Below are 16,848 nucleotides of genomic sequence, written 5' to 3' on the forward strand. Positions count from 1 at the left end.
AAGGCAGTTTGCTGTCACCTCAGTAACATCCTGGGTGTCCTTGCTGGCACAAAGTCACTCCTTTGGGTCAAATACCCACCAGGCAGCTGCTCAGGCAGTGCTCCTGTTCAATGCCAATGAACTTCTGCAGATCTCCAGGACAAGATCAATGCCTTGCAATTAATTTATCCCAGTGACAGACCTGCAGGATCTCCTCACAGCAATAAACTGAGGGGAACCGTGACAGAACAGCAGCTTCATTTCCCAGGTGGAATTCTAACGTGTGGCACTCACCCCCTGCCTCCCCAGGTCACCCATGGCTCAAATCTAAGCTGTTGTCCTTAAATAAAGTAAAATGAGACCTGAGATCCAAAATCCAGCTGAAGTCAAGTAGTGCCCCAGCACTGCCATCAAGAACTGGGCTTTTTGCCCCAACCTTCTTCAAAAATTACAGGACCAACAGTAAAGAAATTGGGAAATATAATAAGAATTGAAAGACTCAGTTTTAGCATTTAATTTCCAGTAAAACAAATTAATTAGAAATCTGGAATTCTCTAAATTTACTTTGGAAGCATTTCAGGAAATGTATATTAGTTCAAAGTACCAGAGAATCACAGACAGTTTGGGTTGGACAGGATCTGAAAGCTCATCCAATTCCAACCCCCTGAGTGGGCAGGGACACCTTCCACTACCCCAGGCTGCTCCAAGCCCCAACCAGCCTGGACACTTCCAGAGATGGAGTAGCCACAGCTTGGGAAATGTATCAGACTTGCAAATGTCAAGGAGAAGAAATGACCTGAGGCCAGTTTGTCACTGTCACAGCTCTGGCTGAATAAGGTTTAAAAATGCATGAAGACAATCATCTCGTTTTGCAGCAGGTTTTCCTCCCTAACAAAAATAAACTAACACACAAACCATTTAAAACAGCTTTATAAAGGCCTCTCACAGGCTGTAAGTCACAACTAAAAATGCTTTTAAAGCCATAAAATAGGAAGCAAAGTTTTATAGCAGAATATTTTGTATAAAATTTCAGAGTGGTTTAAAAAATATCTAATTCCAATCATCAGCCAAGGGCAGGGACACCTCCCACTGTCCCAGCTTGCTCCAAGCCCCATCCAACCTGGTCTTGGACACTTCCAGGGATCCAGGGGCAGCCACAGCTGCTCTGGGCACCCTGTGCCAGGGCCTGCCCACCCTCATAGGGAGGAATTTTTTCCCAATATCCCATCTAATTAAAGTCATTCCATGACCATATTCTTGTGAGTTGTAGTGCATGGGGAAAGCAGGAGAAAAAGTTCAGTGTTGAGAACTGTCATCAGTCACACGGTGAGCTGCTGGAGAAATTTTTTGCAATAAATACAGGCCTTTGGGATCCAAAGTTTGACCACAGTGCCTTGGACTGGTCCAGGGTTACCAGCCAAGTGGAGGAAAAGAATTTCCAGAATGGGCCTATTTAACAGCAGAAGTATTTCAGGAAGAGAATGATTGTGGGTATGATGTCACACATTCCAGAGAACACTTAGATGTGCTCACTAAAAGGAAAGAATGGAATGGAAGGAATAGAAGAGATTAGAATGGAATTGTTCAGTTGGAAGGGATCTACAACAATCAGTCCAGCTGCAAAGTGGGTTCAGTTCAAAGGTTCAGTCAGAAAAAATTGATATCTGCAGCTTCAGTGCTCACCCTGCAGCAACCTGAAAAACTGGAGAATAAAAAATGTTTAGGAGAGCAGCTCTGGGAAAATCCCCTCTCCTCAAAGGCAAGAGCAACAGCACAATCCTGAGAAATCCATCCCACACACACAGAGTCCATACCCCAGCAGCAACTACTTATGTGCTCCTCTGCCCTTTCCAGAGGGCGTCATTCCATTCCATTCCATTCCATTCCATTCCATTCCATTCCATTCCATCCCATCCCATCCCATCCCATTGTGTCTTCCTCTCCTCCCCTAGCCCTGGTATGGGGAGGACCCCATCCCAAAGAGCCAAGGTCACATCCCACCTCCCTTCCCAGGCCCTGATTCACCCAAGGACACCCTGGCTAAACCCAAGCAGGTGGCATGTGACAGGTCACACCCCAAAAGCCATCTCTACCACATTTCTCCCTGTTCCTCTCCATGATCCTCCTGTCAGCTGTGACAGAGTTTGTTTCTCAGATCACCCCAAATTCCTGCATTTTCACACTTGCACAGCAGAGCCTTTGCCACCCAGTGCCTCACCTGCCCCTCTCTCCTGGCTCCCTTTATTCCAGCCTGGGAATATCTCTCCCTGCACTCCAGTCCCTGAGGATCAAGGAATATCCATCTCTGCAGACAGAGCTATTAATAGTCACCCACCTCCCAACTGCAAATTCCAGGCTCTTCACAGCCAATCCTCGCCCTCCTTAAATGTCTCTTCTCATCATTATAACCCTCTCAGTCTACTGAAAGCCCAGTGTTTTAATCTTGCAATATTAAAGATGATTCTAGCAGGCACTTCAAAAGAAAAGGAGCCAATAAGAAACAAACAGTTGGAGGTCAGGGTCTTTCCCTGCTCGGCTCACAAAATAAAGAGGTGAGATTCGTTCCCCCTTCAGTTCCTCTGTGCAGATTTTAATTGCTTTTCTGACATCTACAGAATGTAATCTTCTTCCTGTGTTGTTCCTAGGATTAGGGCAGGACGAAGGTAAAGCTATTTTTGATTAATATGGAAATCAGAAATTACTTTCCAGAGAAAACTGGGGACTGTTCCTAATGCTGCTTTATCTTTGGGGAATTACAAATCTGAAGAGTAACAAGAGTGAGATGGCAGCTCACTGAGTCTTCCAACCTGTGCAAAATATGCCTAAAGACTTTCAAAAATCTCTTCTGATGGAAATATGTGATTAATATAGTTAAGGGAGTGTTCAAGCTGAAGACAAAGAGAGTTAAATCCCCACAGAACAGGGAACATCAGTTTATCTGAGGGAAAAAAAGGTGGGGAGGCCACATGGTGCAAAGAAATCTTCCTGTGTTTGAGGAGAAATGTAGTAGTTAATGTAATGCTTAAATTTGCTCCCAATTCAATGCTGCTCTTGCTGAAGTACAAATATTCCTCATGACCATTCAGCTGAATTTCTAATGGGTGAAAATGTGAAGAATCTGGTGGCACCCAGCTCCTCCTATTTGTGTGAAGGGGAGAATTTGGAGGGAAATTAATAAATACAGAGGGATGGAATGAAAGGACAAAAGGGGATGACTTTAAACTGAGTGAGGGTGGGTCTAGATGGGATATTGGGAAGGAATTGCTCCCTGTGAGGGTGGGCAGGCCCTGGCACAGCTGTGGCAGCCCCTGGATCCCTGGAATGTCCAAGGCCAGTCTGGATGGGGCTTGGAGCAGCCAGGGACAGTGGGAGGTGTCCCTGCCATGGCAGGGGTGGCACTGGATGGGATTTAAGTCCCTCCTAACTCAAACCAGTCTGGGATTCTGTACCAGGGGATAAAGACTCAAAGCCATGCCAGCAGCCCCTTCTTCCTGCCAGCAGTGCCTGCAGGAGTAGGAGGCTGGAGATGATTTAGGAGTAAAAAAGGGACATCCTGGCAGGTCTAAGCCTGGGGAATTTCCCTTGAGCTCCCTGTGAAGTCCCCCCCCAAAGCCCTGTTCCCACAGAGCCATGTGTGTTCACTGAACAATGGGAAACCAACCATATACTGTGCTGCTTTTTAATGTTATCATTGGATGCATGAGATTTAATGGGATTTTCAAATGGAATGGCAGCACTTCAGCTATGCCTGGAAACAAAGGCATTGACTCTGCCTACCAGAGAGGAGTGAAAAGGAGACAACTGCATTTTATCTTGAAAGCCCTCAGACACTTTCAAACAGATCCAGGAATCAAAAGCTCTGTGTAAAGAGAAGAAAAGCCCTTCAGGACCTCTTGGGCCACGCTTCTGTTTTTAAAAATGACAAGATGTGGGAGTAGGATATTTAGTGTAAAGATACAATGTGGGAGCACGAGGCTTGGCATGTCCAAAATTGATTTAGATGTGGGAAAAAACTGAAGCCTGCAAACTCAGAGGTTCAGCTTTGTGTGCTGGAGAGAAAAAATACACAGTGACATTGTCACGTTCAGTGGGGATCCAGCAGTACAATGGGATACTTATATATATATAAAGTAATTCCCCATTGTCCTGACCTTCCATGGCTTGTCTTCAGTTCCTCTCCAGCTCTCCTGGGCCCCTTCAGGCCCTGCAAGGGCTGTGAGCTCTCCCTGGAGCCTTCTCCTCCCCAGGTGAGCACCCCCAGCTCTCCCAGCCTGGCTGCAGCCCTGGAGCAGCCCTGGTGCCTCCTCTGGGCTCTCTCCAGCAGCTCCAGGTGCTGCTGCTGCTGCTGTGTCCCCAGGGCTGGGGCAGCTCTGCAGGTGGGGTCTCACCTGGGCTCAGGGGCAGAACCCCCCTTTTCCTGCTGCCCACCATGGGGGACCAGCCCAGGGGATCTGGGCTTGCTGGAGCACGTGGCCGGATTCTCCCACAGGAATACAAATTACACAGTTATAATATTATTTTAGCAGTTGGCCATGGTGACATTTCCTGCTGTTAGGTGGCTCTGGTCCTGCCAGGATAGATTAGCAAGGCTCACCAAACATTTTGTTTGGCTGAGGAGCTGCTGAAGGGCACTGCCTCCTTATTCTATTAAAAGCGCCGCAGGAACCCGCTAACATTTTCCTGTTGATCTCCACTGCTCTGACAAATGGAAACCTCATCCCTTCCTCCAGGAGGAGAGGAGACATTTTTAGGAAGGGAAACCAATTTCCTCTCAGTGTTATTGAGTTAAACCAGGTGGTTGAGTTTCCAAAGGTGTTAAGGTCGTTTTGTTGTTCTCCCACCGAGCACTGGCTGAGCTGTCGGAGCAGCCATCAGGAATGGAGACAGAGGAACTTCAGCTCTGCAGGCAAATTCCTACAGAGCAGGGAGGGTAGGGTCAGTACATCCATCCTGACAGTGATGGAACACATCTGAATGCATAGAGCTTAGAACAATTACTGCTGAGCAGCCCTCAGCACACCAGGGGCGAGAGAAAGGAGAAAAAACCCAACCATCTTTGGAGAGATGAACAATCCTTCTTGTTATCAACACTTCATTTAGTATCTTAGTTGCTTAAACCCAATTATATCCAGAAAAGACAACTGTGAATGAAGAGGATCTGAGCAACCCCAGATAATGGGAGAAGATAAAAACCCACTCCAAGAGTAATGACCTGATTTGGCATTCATCAGTCGCTGGGTAATGAGCAAATGCTGATTTCAAATCTAAATTCATGTCAAATGCTTCTGGATAAAATTAACTCCCAGCATATTTCAAAACACCCATTCCAAGTGTCGCTGCTGTTTCCTCCTTTCCCCTCCAGCAGACCAGACTCTCTCCTCTTCCACTGCTCCTGCTGTTCCTCCTTCCACCCCTTGCCACATTTTTCCAGGCTCTGCTCCTGAAAATGTCCAAGGCCAGGTTGGAAGGGCTTGGAGCAGCCTGGGACAGTGGAAGGAAGGTGTCCCTGGCACATGGTGGCCTGCTTGGATGAGATGACCTTTAAAGATCCCTTCCAGCCCAATCTGTCCTGTGATTTTATGGCTCTGAAATATCCCTAAGGACATTTCCCACCCTCTGCCACTTCCCAGTGTCCTGACCCTCGGATCAGCACTCTGAGTATGCCTCAGCACAGGAACACCCTTGGCACATCACACACACAAAGAATTTGCATTCCATGCAGGAAGAGACAGCCTTGGTTTTATATTGAACAATAAATCCAGGGCTTTAAAAGTGCAGCACAAGTGAAGACAGGCAGGGGTGTCTCCCAAGCAGAGGGAGGTAAAGCAGGTGTGGGTCAGCAGGAAACTGAAAAAAGAGGAGAAATCTCCCCTGTATCCTGCACCACCACCTCCTTGTGTGAGCCTCAACTCCCCCTGATCCATCACTGCCTTTCCTCTTTGGCCTTACACGTGTTTTTCACACAGGCTGTGCAATCTGTGACTGGCACCGATCTGATTTAAACCACTGATTATTTATTTCCCAAGAAACTGGCAGTGCAGGAGATTTGTTGTCACTGGTAGCAGTGACTGGATCCAAACACACTTCTTCTGCTTCACAAAAGCTTGGAAATGTTTAGGTTGGAAAAGACCTCAAAGATCATCAAGTCCAACCATTTCCCCAGCACTGCCAAGGCCACTCCATGTCCTCAAATGCCACATCCACATGGCTTTAAATCCCCTCAGAGATGGGGACTCCACCACTTCCCTGGGCAGTGACTGCTAGGGCTGGACAACACTTTTCATGTGGAAATTTTCCCTGATCTCCAACCTGAACCTCCTCTGGCCCAGCCTGAGGCCGTTCCCTCTTCTCCTGTCCCTGTTCCCCCTGGCTGTCCCCTCCTGTCAGGAGCTGTGCAGAGCCACAAGGTCCCCCTGAGCCTCCTTTTCTCCAGGCTGAGCCCCTGCCCAGCTCCCTCAGCCTCTCCTGGGGCTCCAGCTCCATTCCCATCCCTGGATAAATATGGCCAGAAACCCTTCCTGCCCAACCATGGCCATTACTCACAGATGTGCACATACAGATGCCAACAAAAATTACAGATCTCCATTAAAAAAGCCCTGGCATCATCCTGCAGGGTGATGGAGAATTGTGGTAAAAGCTCTCACCATCACCCCAGACCATCAAAGTGTTTGCAAAGACCATGGAACAACGTTTAGACAGCAAATTCCCTTAATTCTGTCTGTGTGAAAAGAAGGGCACCAAAAAATATCCTCTAAACCTGCAAAGTGTTGGTGGGAAGGGATTATAAGAACAAAAATGTTGTGGGCCATGGGTGGAAGACAGGACTCACACCCAGCAGCCTCCAGAGGAGGCCTCAGTGCCCTTGTTTCCTGCTGTTCCCTACAATTTAACCACTTTTTGACCTTAAAGAACCTTGAAGCTGGTGGGTAATCCAGCTGTGATGAGATTTCCTACTCCTTGATGAAACATTTGAAGCTGCTGTTCAGTCTGTTGATAGATCCTTTTATATGTCTGAGGCTGCTTTTTTCCTGGGGTTTTTTTTGAGGATGAAGGGCACCCAGTGGACACCTGGCAGGGACTGCGCAAGCTTCAGAATAATTGTTCTGCAAAAGCAGGAAAGATCTGACAACAAAGGCTGTTTCTCTCTCCTCCTTGAGCCATTCCTCCACCGACTTTTTGTACTTTGGATAACCAGACTCTGAATCAAGAAGTGGCTTCTCCAACTCCAGCTTTTCCTGAAGGGGAATTGAAAGCTCTTTACTCCCTATGAGAAAACTCAAGTGGTGTCTCCTACAGACCTGAGCCACCCTGTCCAAACAATATTTCAGCTTGTGTTCATCTCTTCATGGACATCAGGGATGCCAATCCAGCAGCTGAAGCTCCCAGGGAGTACAAGTACAGGAGTTTTCTCTATTACTTTTCTATTGATTGTATCCAGCATCTTTCCTGTCACTTCCACTGAAAACTTCATCCCTGTCTTCAGCTGCTGGTGGGAGATTCCAAACTCCTTGTGTGTAAGGAGCTTAAACACAGCTTCCCCATCCATCCAGGAGCCAGAGCCTCTCACATTTCCACTATCAAAAGAGCTTTTCCTTCAACCTTGACTGAAGTTTTGCTATTCCACCACTGTCTACTCCAAATACTGCTGGAAAGATCATTTCCTTAGCATGTACCTTTCTCCCTTTACCCAACTTAACAAACTCTCTTTCCTCTATTAAAAGTAAATGATTTGTGCTTATTTCAAGGCACTCCATCACTCAGCCACCCTTTTTCCACAGTGATGCACCAACTCCTTGGTTCCCCCAGCACCCCAGCCGTGCTTGTGCTGCTCTCTCAGGGCACATCCAAAAGCAACTTTGTGTGCTCCATTTCCCACAAGGAAAATCCAGAAGTCCTCCTAAATACCCAGCATCTCTTCCAAAAGCTCCTTTGACTGGACACTTCTCAAAAGTGACTCCAGGCTCCACTTCCATGAGCCTCTAGGGCAAGGCCTGGGCTTGCTCTGTACTTGAGGTGCTGCCTGAAGCAGATGCTGAAAAACAGCCCCAAATCCCAAAGTCCCACTAAAAATACAGGAGTGCTGCTATTTCCAGAACCTTCCTCACCCTTTGGTCAGCTCTGCAGGAAACAGTGAAGGAAGGGAAAACCACAGGTTGTAAGCACAGAGCCTGTGTTGTGTCAAGGTTCCTGAATAAGCACTGCCAGTTCTGGGGGGGGGGTCAGAACATTCCTGTGAGTCAAACACCAATTAAATCCATACAGGGAAGGTTTGGAGGGGTAAAATCCATGCAGGGCAGGTTTGGAGGGGTAAAGTGATCTGCAAAAGCTCATTCAGCAGCCACAACCAAAGCCCTGAGCAGAACTTTAATCCATCAACCACCCCCACCTGCCACAAACAAGATCCTCTTATCAGCCTGGCCTTTTAATACACCAGCTAAGATATTGACTGTAAAACATTTCTTTCTTTTCCCAGCATCAAACTGCTGCAGCAAAAGCAATAATCCAGCTGCATCCCCAGCACCCAGGAGGAAGCACTCCTGAGATCCATTGGTTTGTACACGAGCGTGGGACTGACTGTTCAGTGATGCCCAGGAGGGAGTTGGGGTCATGAATACCAAAAAAAAAAAAAAGGAAAAAAGGAGAAAAGTAAAGAAAAGAAAAGTAGGTCAAGCAATTCACATTTGCTGAAAAGGACAAAGAACACTGCAGATTTTATATTACCTTATGCAATTGCTACCAAATATCTGAAGCATCCTTTTTATCTGATTCAAATCCCACATGAGTAATCCATGATTAAATTTAGTGGGTGTGAAATTTCATTAGGTCGCTCAATTTTAAGCAGATTGGATAATGAAGTTCCGTCGTTCTTCAGAATTACGGGGAAAAAAAATTAATACTGTAATTTTTATCTCCCTCCCAGCCTTCCCCCATCTGTGAGATTATTCTCATTCATGTAAGACATCCATGTCCTGCTGCTCCATCCTTGAGGCACGTGACCTTGGAGATGGAGAGAGGGAACTGCCTGGAAATACTGGCAAAAGCCAAACCCAAATCAGACTTTACCTGGTGATTTTCTAGGATAAGCACCGACCAGATATTTGAGTTTTCCTGGAACAAAGACATGGAGCAGATTCCAGCAGGGATGTCTTCTAAAATACTGTGATTTCTCAAAAAAAAAATCCTTTGGACTAATTCAGTGATATCACAATGGGAAAAATGTTAATAGGTAGCAGATGCTGCTTTAAGTCTTAATTCCCTACTCCAAAGAGCTAGATAATTCAAGGAGAAGCAACCCGCTTCCTTCATGCACAAAGGCTCCATGTTAAGACAAAATGAGAGGTTTGGAGTTTTTCTTGCGTTTTAAAATTCTGCTTTTTTAAAAAAAATTATGGTTTGAATTCAGACTTTACATGGAATTTCTGATGGGTTTTTAGAAGAGCATTGGTGCAGTGATGGGCAGTGGAGTGTGCAATCCATGAGCCCCTCATTTCAGTGTACATCACCCTGTGTTTCCTACTCAGGACCAATAAACTTTGTTCATCCACCCTCTAGAGCGAATAAATCCAATTAAATATTCAATTTAATCCAAAATTTAATTGCATAATCCTTGGAAAGAGCCTGGCTGGGAAAGAGTTAAACAACAGGCCTGATTCATCTTGCTGTGTTTTCAGGCAGCTGAAGCCACCCTGTGCCAGTACAAATAAATAATATCTCTATCCACATCACAACCAAGTATTTTCCTCTTGATGTTGTTCACCAAAGCATGATGACAAATGATGGCTGGAGAAACAGGAGTTGTCAATTCTGCCTTAATCTTGTTTCCTTTTGGGCTTGACAGAAGTTTATCCCTTTCTCTAAATGGCCACCAGGTGCTTCCAGCAAATGAACTGAACACAGCAAACACCAATCTGCCTTCCACAGTCTTCTGTGCTCTATTACTGGGGAGTTTTCTCAGGAAAGAAGGAAAAAAAACCCTCAAAAATTCAGTGGAGAAGCTGAAGCTTCGCACATCCAGAGAACCCTCAGGGAAAATACACGTCAGGAAAGATGATAATATTTGATGGGACAAGATCAACACATGTCAGCCTCAACATTTATTAAAAGTGCATCCCAACATCACCCATCCATGATAAACAACATGAGAAGGATGTGGAGCTGCTGGAGAGAGCCCAGAGGAGCTGCTGCAGGGCTGGAGCCAGGCTGGCAGAGCTGGGGGTGCTCACCTGGAGAGGAGAAGGCTCCAGGGAGAGCTCAGAGCCCTTGCAGGGCCTGAAGGGGCTCCAGGAGAGCTGCAGAGGGACTGGGGACAAGGCCTGCAGGGACAGCACACAGGGAATGGCTCCCAGTGCCAGAGGGCAGGCATGGATGGGATTTTGGGAATTAGGGATTGTTCCCTGTGAGGGTGGGCAGGCCCTGGCACAGGGTGCCCAGAGCAGCTGGGGCTGCCCCTGGATCCCTGGCAGTGTCCAAGGCCAGGCTGGATGGAGCTTGGAGCAGCCTGGGACAGTGGGAGATCTCCCTGCCATGGCAGGGGGTGGCACTGGATGGTTTTAAGGTCCCTCCCAGCCCAAACCAGTCTGTGACTCTGTGAAACAAATCCTAGTAGGAATTCATTTGAGAGTCTCTGGAGTAGGCGTTGCGAGACATCAGTCAGGCATCAACAGCAAAACAAATTAACACCACAAAATAGTGAAAAACAGAGGAGCCAAACCTGCATCTTTAAATAGCCCAGAGAGCTTTTCCTGTCAGTAGCAATTTTCTGGCCAAGCTCCACCACATCCTCTCTCTACTTCCCCCAAACCTGCATTTTTCACATGACTAAAATGCTCATCCAAGTCTGGATCTGAACAACCCTCAGGCTGTTTATCCCCCCTGAAGTTTCATGTTCACCTTCTCCACCCACCTCACCTTCTCTGCCTGTCTTGGATGCTTTCCCTGACCTCCTCTCCCATGGAACCTCACCACCCACATTACTGGATGTCTCAAGAGCTCAAAGGGCAGAAGATTGACACCATAGGGAACAGGAAATCCAGTGACTCCAAGTAATTCATGTGGCAACACCAGTGCTTTCTCCTGGGCCAGGAGTGCAGCTCCTGTCACACTTCAATGTCCCAGGGGGGTGACACATGCAGGATGCCATGGATCTGGAGGAGAACCCAGAGGAGGACATGCAGGAGAAGCAGGGGAGGGAGGTTATTTGATGATGCAGGCAATGTTATAGGACTGACTCTGAGAAAAAGGAGGAGTGCCATGCTGCCATGGAAGGAGAGAGAGGAACAAAAATGAGGAATTTATGAATTTCCAGTTCAGACTTTGCCTAATTCAGGGGATCAGTGGGATCCTGTGGAAAGCTGTTGGATCAGTGAGAGCAGAGTCTGGAGAGTGAGATAACTGTTGATAAAGGATGGATGAGTTACAGACCAATTAAACAATGTGCACAAACACAAGTGCACAGTGCCAGATGAGATGGGCCTGAGGGTGCCAAGGGAGCTGGCTGGTGTCACTGCCACCCTGTCACCTCCCAGTGGTCACAGGGATGGGGAATGTCCCTGGTGATTGGAAAAAGGGCAACATCACAGCCACCTTCAGAAAAGGAAATGCCAGCCCATCAGCCTCACTCCCTGCCCAGAAATTCACCAGGCAAATCCTTCTGGAAACCAAAACCTTCCAAACCAAATTATTCTGGTACTTACTACCCAGAGAGTGTCTGACACAGAATTATTCAATAATTGCTATTTCATGTTTTCTCTACTCCTCTTCTGCTCTTCAGATCCTGCTGCTTGTGCCTTCTCTCCCCTGGAATGGTGTCTTTTTGTTCCATATTTGCAATTACAACAAGCACAGGTTCACATATAAGAGATAGAAATATATTTTCCACCTGAATTTGGGCACTCAGAGGTGCTGGATTCGTTCTGGGCACTGTGCTCTCAGTGGTGTCAAGGAAATGACACTGGGAACGAAGAGTGTGGTGGAGGAAGAGCATGGAGTCAGCATGTGCTCATTTGTCTGCTAATAGGGATAATTTAGAATTTGGGAATAGCTTTAATCACTCCTGTTGAAGCTAATTCACTCTTGATGGTTTGTTTATGTGGGCAGTTCTCCCCTTAAGCTTAATGGAAAAGGTAAATAAGCAGCGTGGAGTAATGAGAGAGGGACTGAGCTGTCAGTCAGGGCCAGAGCTTCTGTATCCTTCCCTAATGATTTATAGGAAAGGGCTGTCTCAGACCCAAGGACCCAAACCCCAACCACAATTCCCACAGTGAGTTACATCTGCCAGAAAACGACACAAAATGGAGCTTTATGATTCAATGCAAGGCTTGCACATCAGAAGAGCTCTTCTCCCTGTCCAAGAAGCTCCCTGTACTCTGGAAAATTAACTGGGAATAGAGCACAGACAGTCCGGCAGGAAAAAAAAAAATAAAACAAGAGTGCAACGAGAATGCATTTAAATTAATATTTGGCAGGAGATAAAGGAATAAGAGGTAAAACAAGGGGAGAAGAATTAAATTGCAAACTGATGGAATTCCTTCCCATGGGATCCAGCCACCAAATGTTCCAGACATCTCTGCTGCTATCACTGGGTACTTCATGGAAAGATATCAGCTCCCTGCTGGTATAAACAGGGGAAAAGGCTCCTTGCCTGAGCTGACCCAGGCTCAGTGTCCTGGACAGGGTGTTCTGTCTGGCTCCCACTGGAGCTGATTGGTGCTGGTGCTGTGATATCAGCGATCCCTTGGCTCGGGCAGGACTCTCCATAAATTCTGAATTCATCCAGGGTAGCACCACTTCTCTATTAAGTTATGGAAGAAAAGCAAACCCATCAAAATTGTTTTGACATATGGATTAATAATGAAAAGTGAGTAGGAAAGTAGGAAAGCTGCCAGTTCAATATATTAATAACACCAGCCAGGCCAGACAGAGCACAAGGAATAGAAGGGGAAAAAACACCTGCACAAAGTTGGTGAATAAGCAAAATGACAACCAACAAAATCTCCTTGTGACAGGTGTAAAATAATAAATATTGAGAAAAACACTCCAAAGAGAGATGGAGAGGGACTGGGAACAAGGAATGGAGGGACAGGACACTGGGAATGGCTTCCCACTGCCAGAGGGCAGGGTTAAATGGGATATTGGGAAGGAATTATTCCCTGTGAGGGTGGTGAGGCCCTGGCACAGGGTGCCCAGAGAAGGATGGTGGATGCCTCTGGATCCCTGACATGTCCAAGGCCAGGGTGGATGGGTCTTGGAGCAGCCTGGGATAGTGGAAGGTGTCCCTGCCCATGGAATGGGTGGGATTGGATGAGCATTAAGGTCCCTTCCAACGCAAACCAGTCTGGGATGGACTTTGGACACTTCCAGGTTCCTGCCATGGAGAGAAGGAACCAGGTGGACTCTGAGGACCTGCTCCAGGCTGGTAATTCTTCATCTCTCAGCCTGTCCCATGCTTGAAAGACAAATGTTTATAATAACACAGGATGTGAAATGAGGAAAACATCTGAAAAATCGAAGTACGGTTTCCAGCTTTCAAGTAGAGGTCAATAAACAGAGCAACTTCTTTCTTTATGGTTTCAAACAGCTTGGCAGGATCCTTTTGGTGTTGGTAAATCAAAAGATAAAGAGATTATGAAAAAGAACACGAAAGTGAAGATCTGAAGAGCTTCAGCAGAATCAAAAAGTCCTCCTGAAGCTTCTGCAACAGCACAGAAGTTTTATAAATGGCACAAATTACCTCATTTAGCTTTTTGCAACTTCAGTGCTTTATCTTCCTTCCAAACTTTCACCTCCCGTTTTACCTCTCCTCATCCTCACACCACCCTCCTAAGATCCCTCTCAGCAGCCTGTTGACTTTTCTTAATGATTCTCATTGCACTTTTTCCACAAACATCCCCTTCATGCCCCACCGCGAATCCTCTGTGATTGTGTTGATAAAGCCCCAGCTTGCTCAGGGTGTTTGTGCTCCAGAACAACCACCTCAGGTGACAGCAGCTCCTTCCATGCGATTTATCCTTCCCACCTCAAGGAATCCTGCCTTTTTCAGTAGAAATTCACAACTGGTCACTGCCTGCTGGTCATCTCTTGGAATGAGGTACAACACTGTCAGGATTACAGGGAAGAGAATTCCAACCTCCCTGAGGAGGGGAGGGCAGGCTGTGCTCCCAGGAAACAAGGGACAGGACAAAAAAATGGCCTCAAGGTGTGCCAGGGGAAGTTTGGGTTGGATTTTAGGGAATATTCCTTCAGTGAAAGGGTTGCCCAGCCCTGGCACAGCTATCCAGGACAGTAAGTCCCCATCCCTGGAGGATTTCAAAGCTGTGTGGATGTGGCACTTGGGACATGGGGCAATGGTGGGGGAATGGTTGGACTCCATGGTCTTGCAGGGCTTTCCCAACTCCAAAGATCCCATGATTATTTTATAGAGAAGAGGAGATGCTCCCAACATGGTTTCAGGTACTGCTGGCAACAAAGCTCTGTCTCCACATCATCACATCTCAGCTGAGCAACAAGGTACACAAAGTTCAGGGCTGTTCTCACAATTAAGGCACCAAAAAGTGACTCCAGTTTCCCATTTCCACTCAGGAGAGTGCAAAAGAAGGAAGTGCTGCAGTTCCTGCAGTGCCTGTGTAAGTCAATAACCTGTTTTATTGGAGTGGATAATCACATCAGTGTCAGGGCTGAATTCATTCTTCAAGACAGAGAGACCTTGCCTGAAGTAGGCTGAGATGTGGCATTTTTAGTCCAAATCTCATCATGCACCAATCATTCCACAACTGTTTTGTCTCCTGTTTGTATTTTTGCAGGGCTTTTTAATTTATTATATGTATTTACTAAAATGAATGTAGTGGGATGGTAATGGGGTGTAATGTAATGGAGTGTTCAGCCTTAAGAAGAGAAGCTCCAAGGAGACCTCAGAGCCCCCTCCAGTGCCCAAAGGGCCTCCAGGAGAGCTGGAAATGAACTTGGGACAAGGGAGGGAGGGACAGGACACAGGGAATGGCTCCCACTGCCAGAGGGCAGGGATGGATGGGATACTGGGAAGGGATTGTTCCCTGTGAGGGTGGGCAGGCCCTGGCACAGGGTGCCCAGAGAAGGATGGTGGATGCCTCTGGATCCCTGACATGTCCAAGGCCAGGTTGGACAGGGCTTGGAGCAGCCTGGGATAGTGGAAGGTGTCCCTGCCCATGGAATGGGTGAGACTGGGTGAGCTTTAAGGTCCTTCCCAACTCAAACCATTCTGTGATAAAAAATATTATCACAGATGTCCAGGGAAACTACTGGAACAATCTCTCAATGTTTCAAAAATATTTACAAAGAAAGAGCTGGAAAAGATGTGTGATTGACAGCTGGTCTCTTACCTGTCAGAAAATACTTTAAAGCCATTTTCTGTCACTCTTTGGGTGCAATTTGTGCAGACTTTGGATTGAACTGAAAAATGTAGATGCAGGTTCCTTTCAAAGGAAACAGAAAGGAGCTAAAACTAATTTATTAGTGGTCAAGGGCACAGCACAGCCAAGTGAGATTTAAGATTGAAGATTTTTTCCCAGAAACTTTGGGAAGAGGCACTGCAATTACTGTAAGAGGAATCAGCTGGATCTCCTACCCAGTGCTGAAGTAGATGCTTTCAAATTGTCTCATTTACATAGGGAAGAAGGTCAGGAGGGATTAAGAAGGTAAATATATCACCTGATTAGTTATGCAAGTTCAGGGTGTTCCAAGGACTAATTCCATGAATATTCAAGAAGCTCTTTGCTTCCCAAAGGTTCAGGCATAAGCAGTAAGTTGAATATGCAGAAGGAATCTGGTCAGAAAACCAAAGATGTCACCTGTGTGCATCATATCACCTGTTCCAGAGAAATCAGGATCAAAATTTGCTTATTCCCTTTTCCATTTCACCTTGAGAAATAAAGAATAAGGAGAATTCCTTATTCTTCCACAGACAGTGAGGAAAGAAAAGCTGGGAGCTGACAGGGACACGTTCACCACTCCCTGGAGGTGCATTTTTAACAGGAGCACACAGCACTTCCTCATGATTCTTAATTTGGGCAGAATTTCACACAAGGCAGTATCACAGTGCACTGATCCAGCCTTCCCTGTCCTATTTTGGACAGACAGCACATGGGACATGATATGACTATCATCTGTTTCCTTGGATTTGTACTTTGCTTCCTAGGAAGAAGATCATTAATTAGGAAATTAAAGTCCAGATGAGCTCAACTGCAAGACCAAGTCAGCTTTCCAGGAAGAAAATTGAGCTGAGCTTTTGCTGAGTGATGCCCTGATTCCCCCTGATAACCAGAAAATGTGCCTTGGATTGAGTTAAGGCAGGAAAATGTTGGGCAGTGCTCTTGGGAGAGAGCACAGATGGGTCCCAGCAAAAGAGCTGAGGTGGCTCTGGGAGAAAATTCTGCTATTCTGGCAGCTTTTCTCCTTTCTTTATTCCCTGCAGCACAGAACCACCCAGTCTTGGGCTGATCCCCCAGCATGGGCAGCAGGAAAAAGGGGGATTCTGTTCCTGTGCCCAGGTGAGACACAGCAGCAGGAGCTGCTGGAGAGAGCCCAGAGGGGGAATGGCTTCAAAGTGACACAGAGTGGGTTTAAATGGGATATCAGCAAGGGATTGTTCCCTGGGAGGGTGGGCAGGCCCGGGCACAGATGCCCAGAGCACCCTGGGATAGTGGAAGCTGTCCCTGCCATGGCAGGGATGGAATGAGATGAGCTTTAAATGTCCCTTCCAACCCAAACAGTTCCACAACTACAATTCCCACCTTCTCTCAGCTGTTACTCCTTGATTGGCTATCCCAGAAACTGTGAGCAGCACCAGCTTTTTGTGTCCTCACTAATTGCACATCCTTGGCAAACAAAACCAAGCAA

The 16,848-nt window shown here is 46.7% G+C and overlaps 1 protein-coding gene across 5 annotated transcripts in view; it reads right to left on the reverse strand.

The window, feature by feature from the left end:
* FAM168A (family with sequence similarity 168 member A) overlaps nucleotides 1-16,848 on the reverse strand; it is a 129,829-nt gene that overhangs the window by 29,216 nt on the left and 83,765 nt on the right. The gene's annotated exons all lie outside the window — the stretch shown is intronic.

The sequence above is a fragment of the Agelaius phoeniceus genome, chromosome 2 (genome assembly GCF_051311805.1).
Source record: "Agelaius phoeniceus isolate bAgePho1 chromosome 2, bAgePho1.hap1, whole genome shotgun sequence".
NCBI classification, from domain to species: Eukaryota; Metazoa; Chordata; class Aves; order Passeriformes; family Icteridae; genus Agelaius; species Agelaius phoeniceus.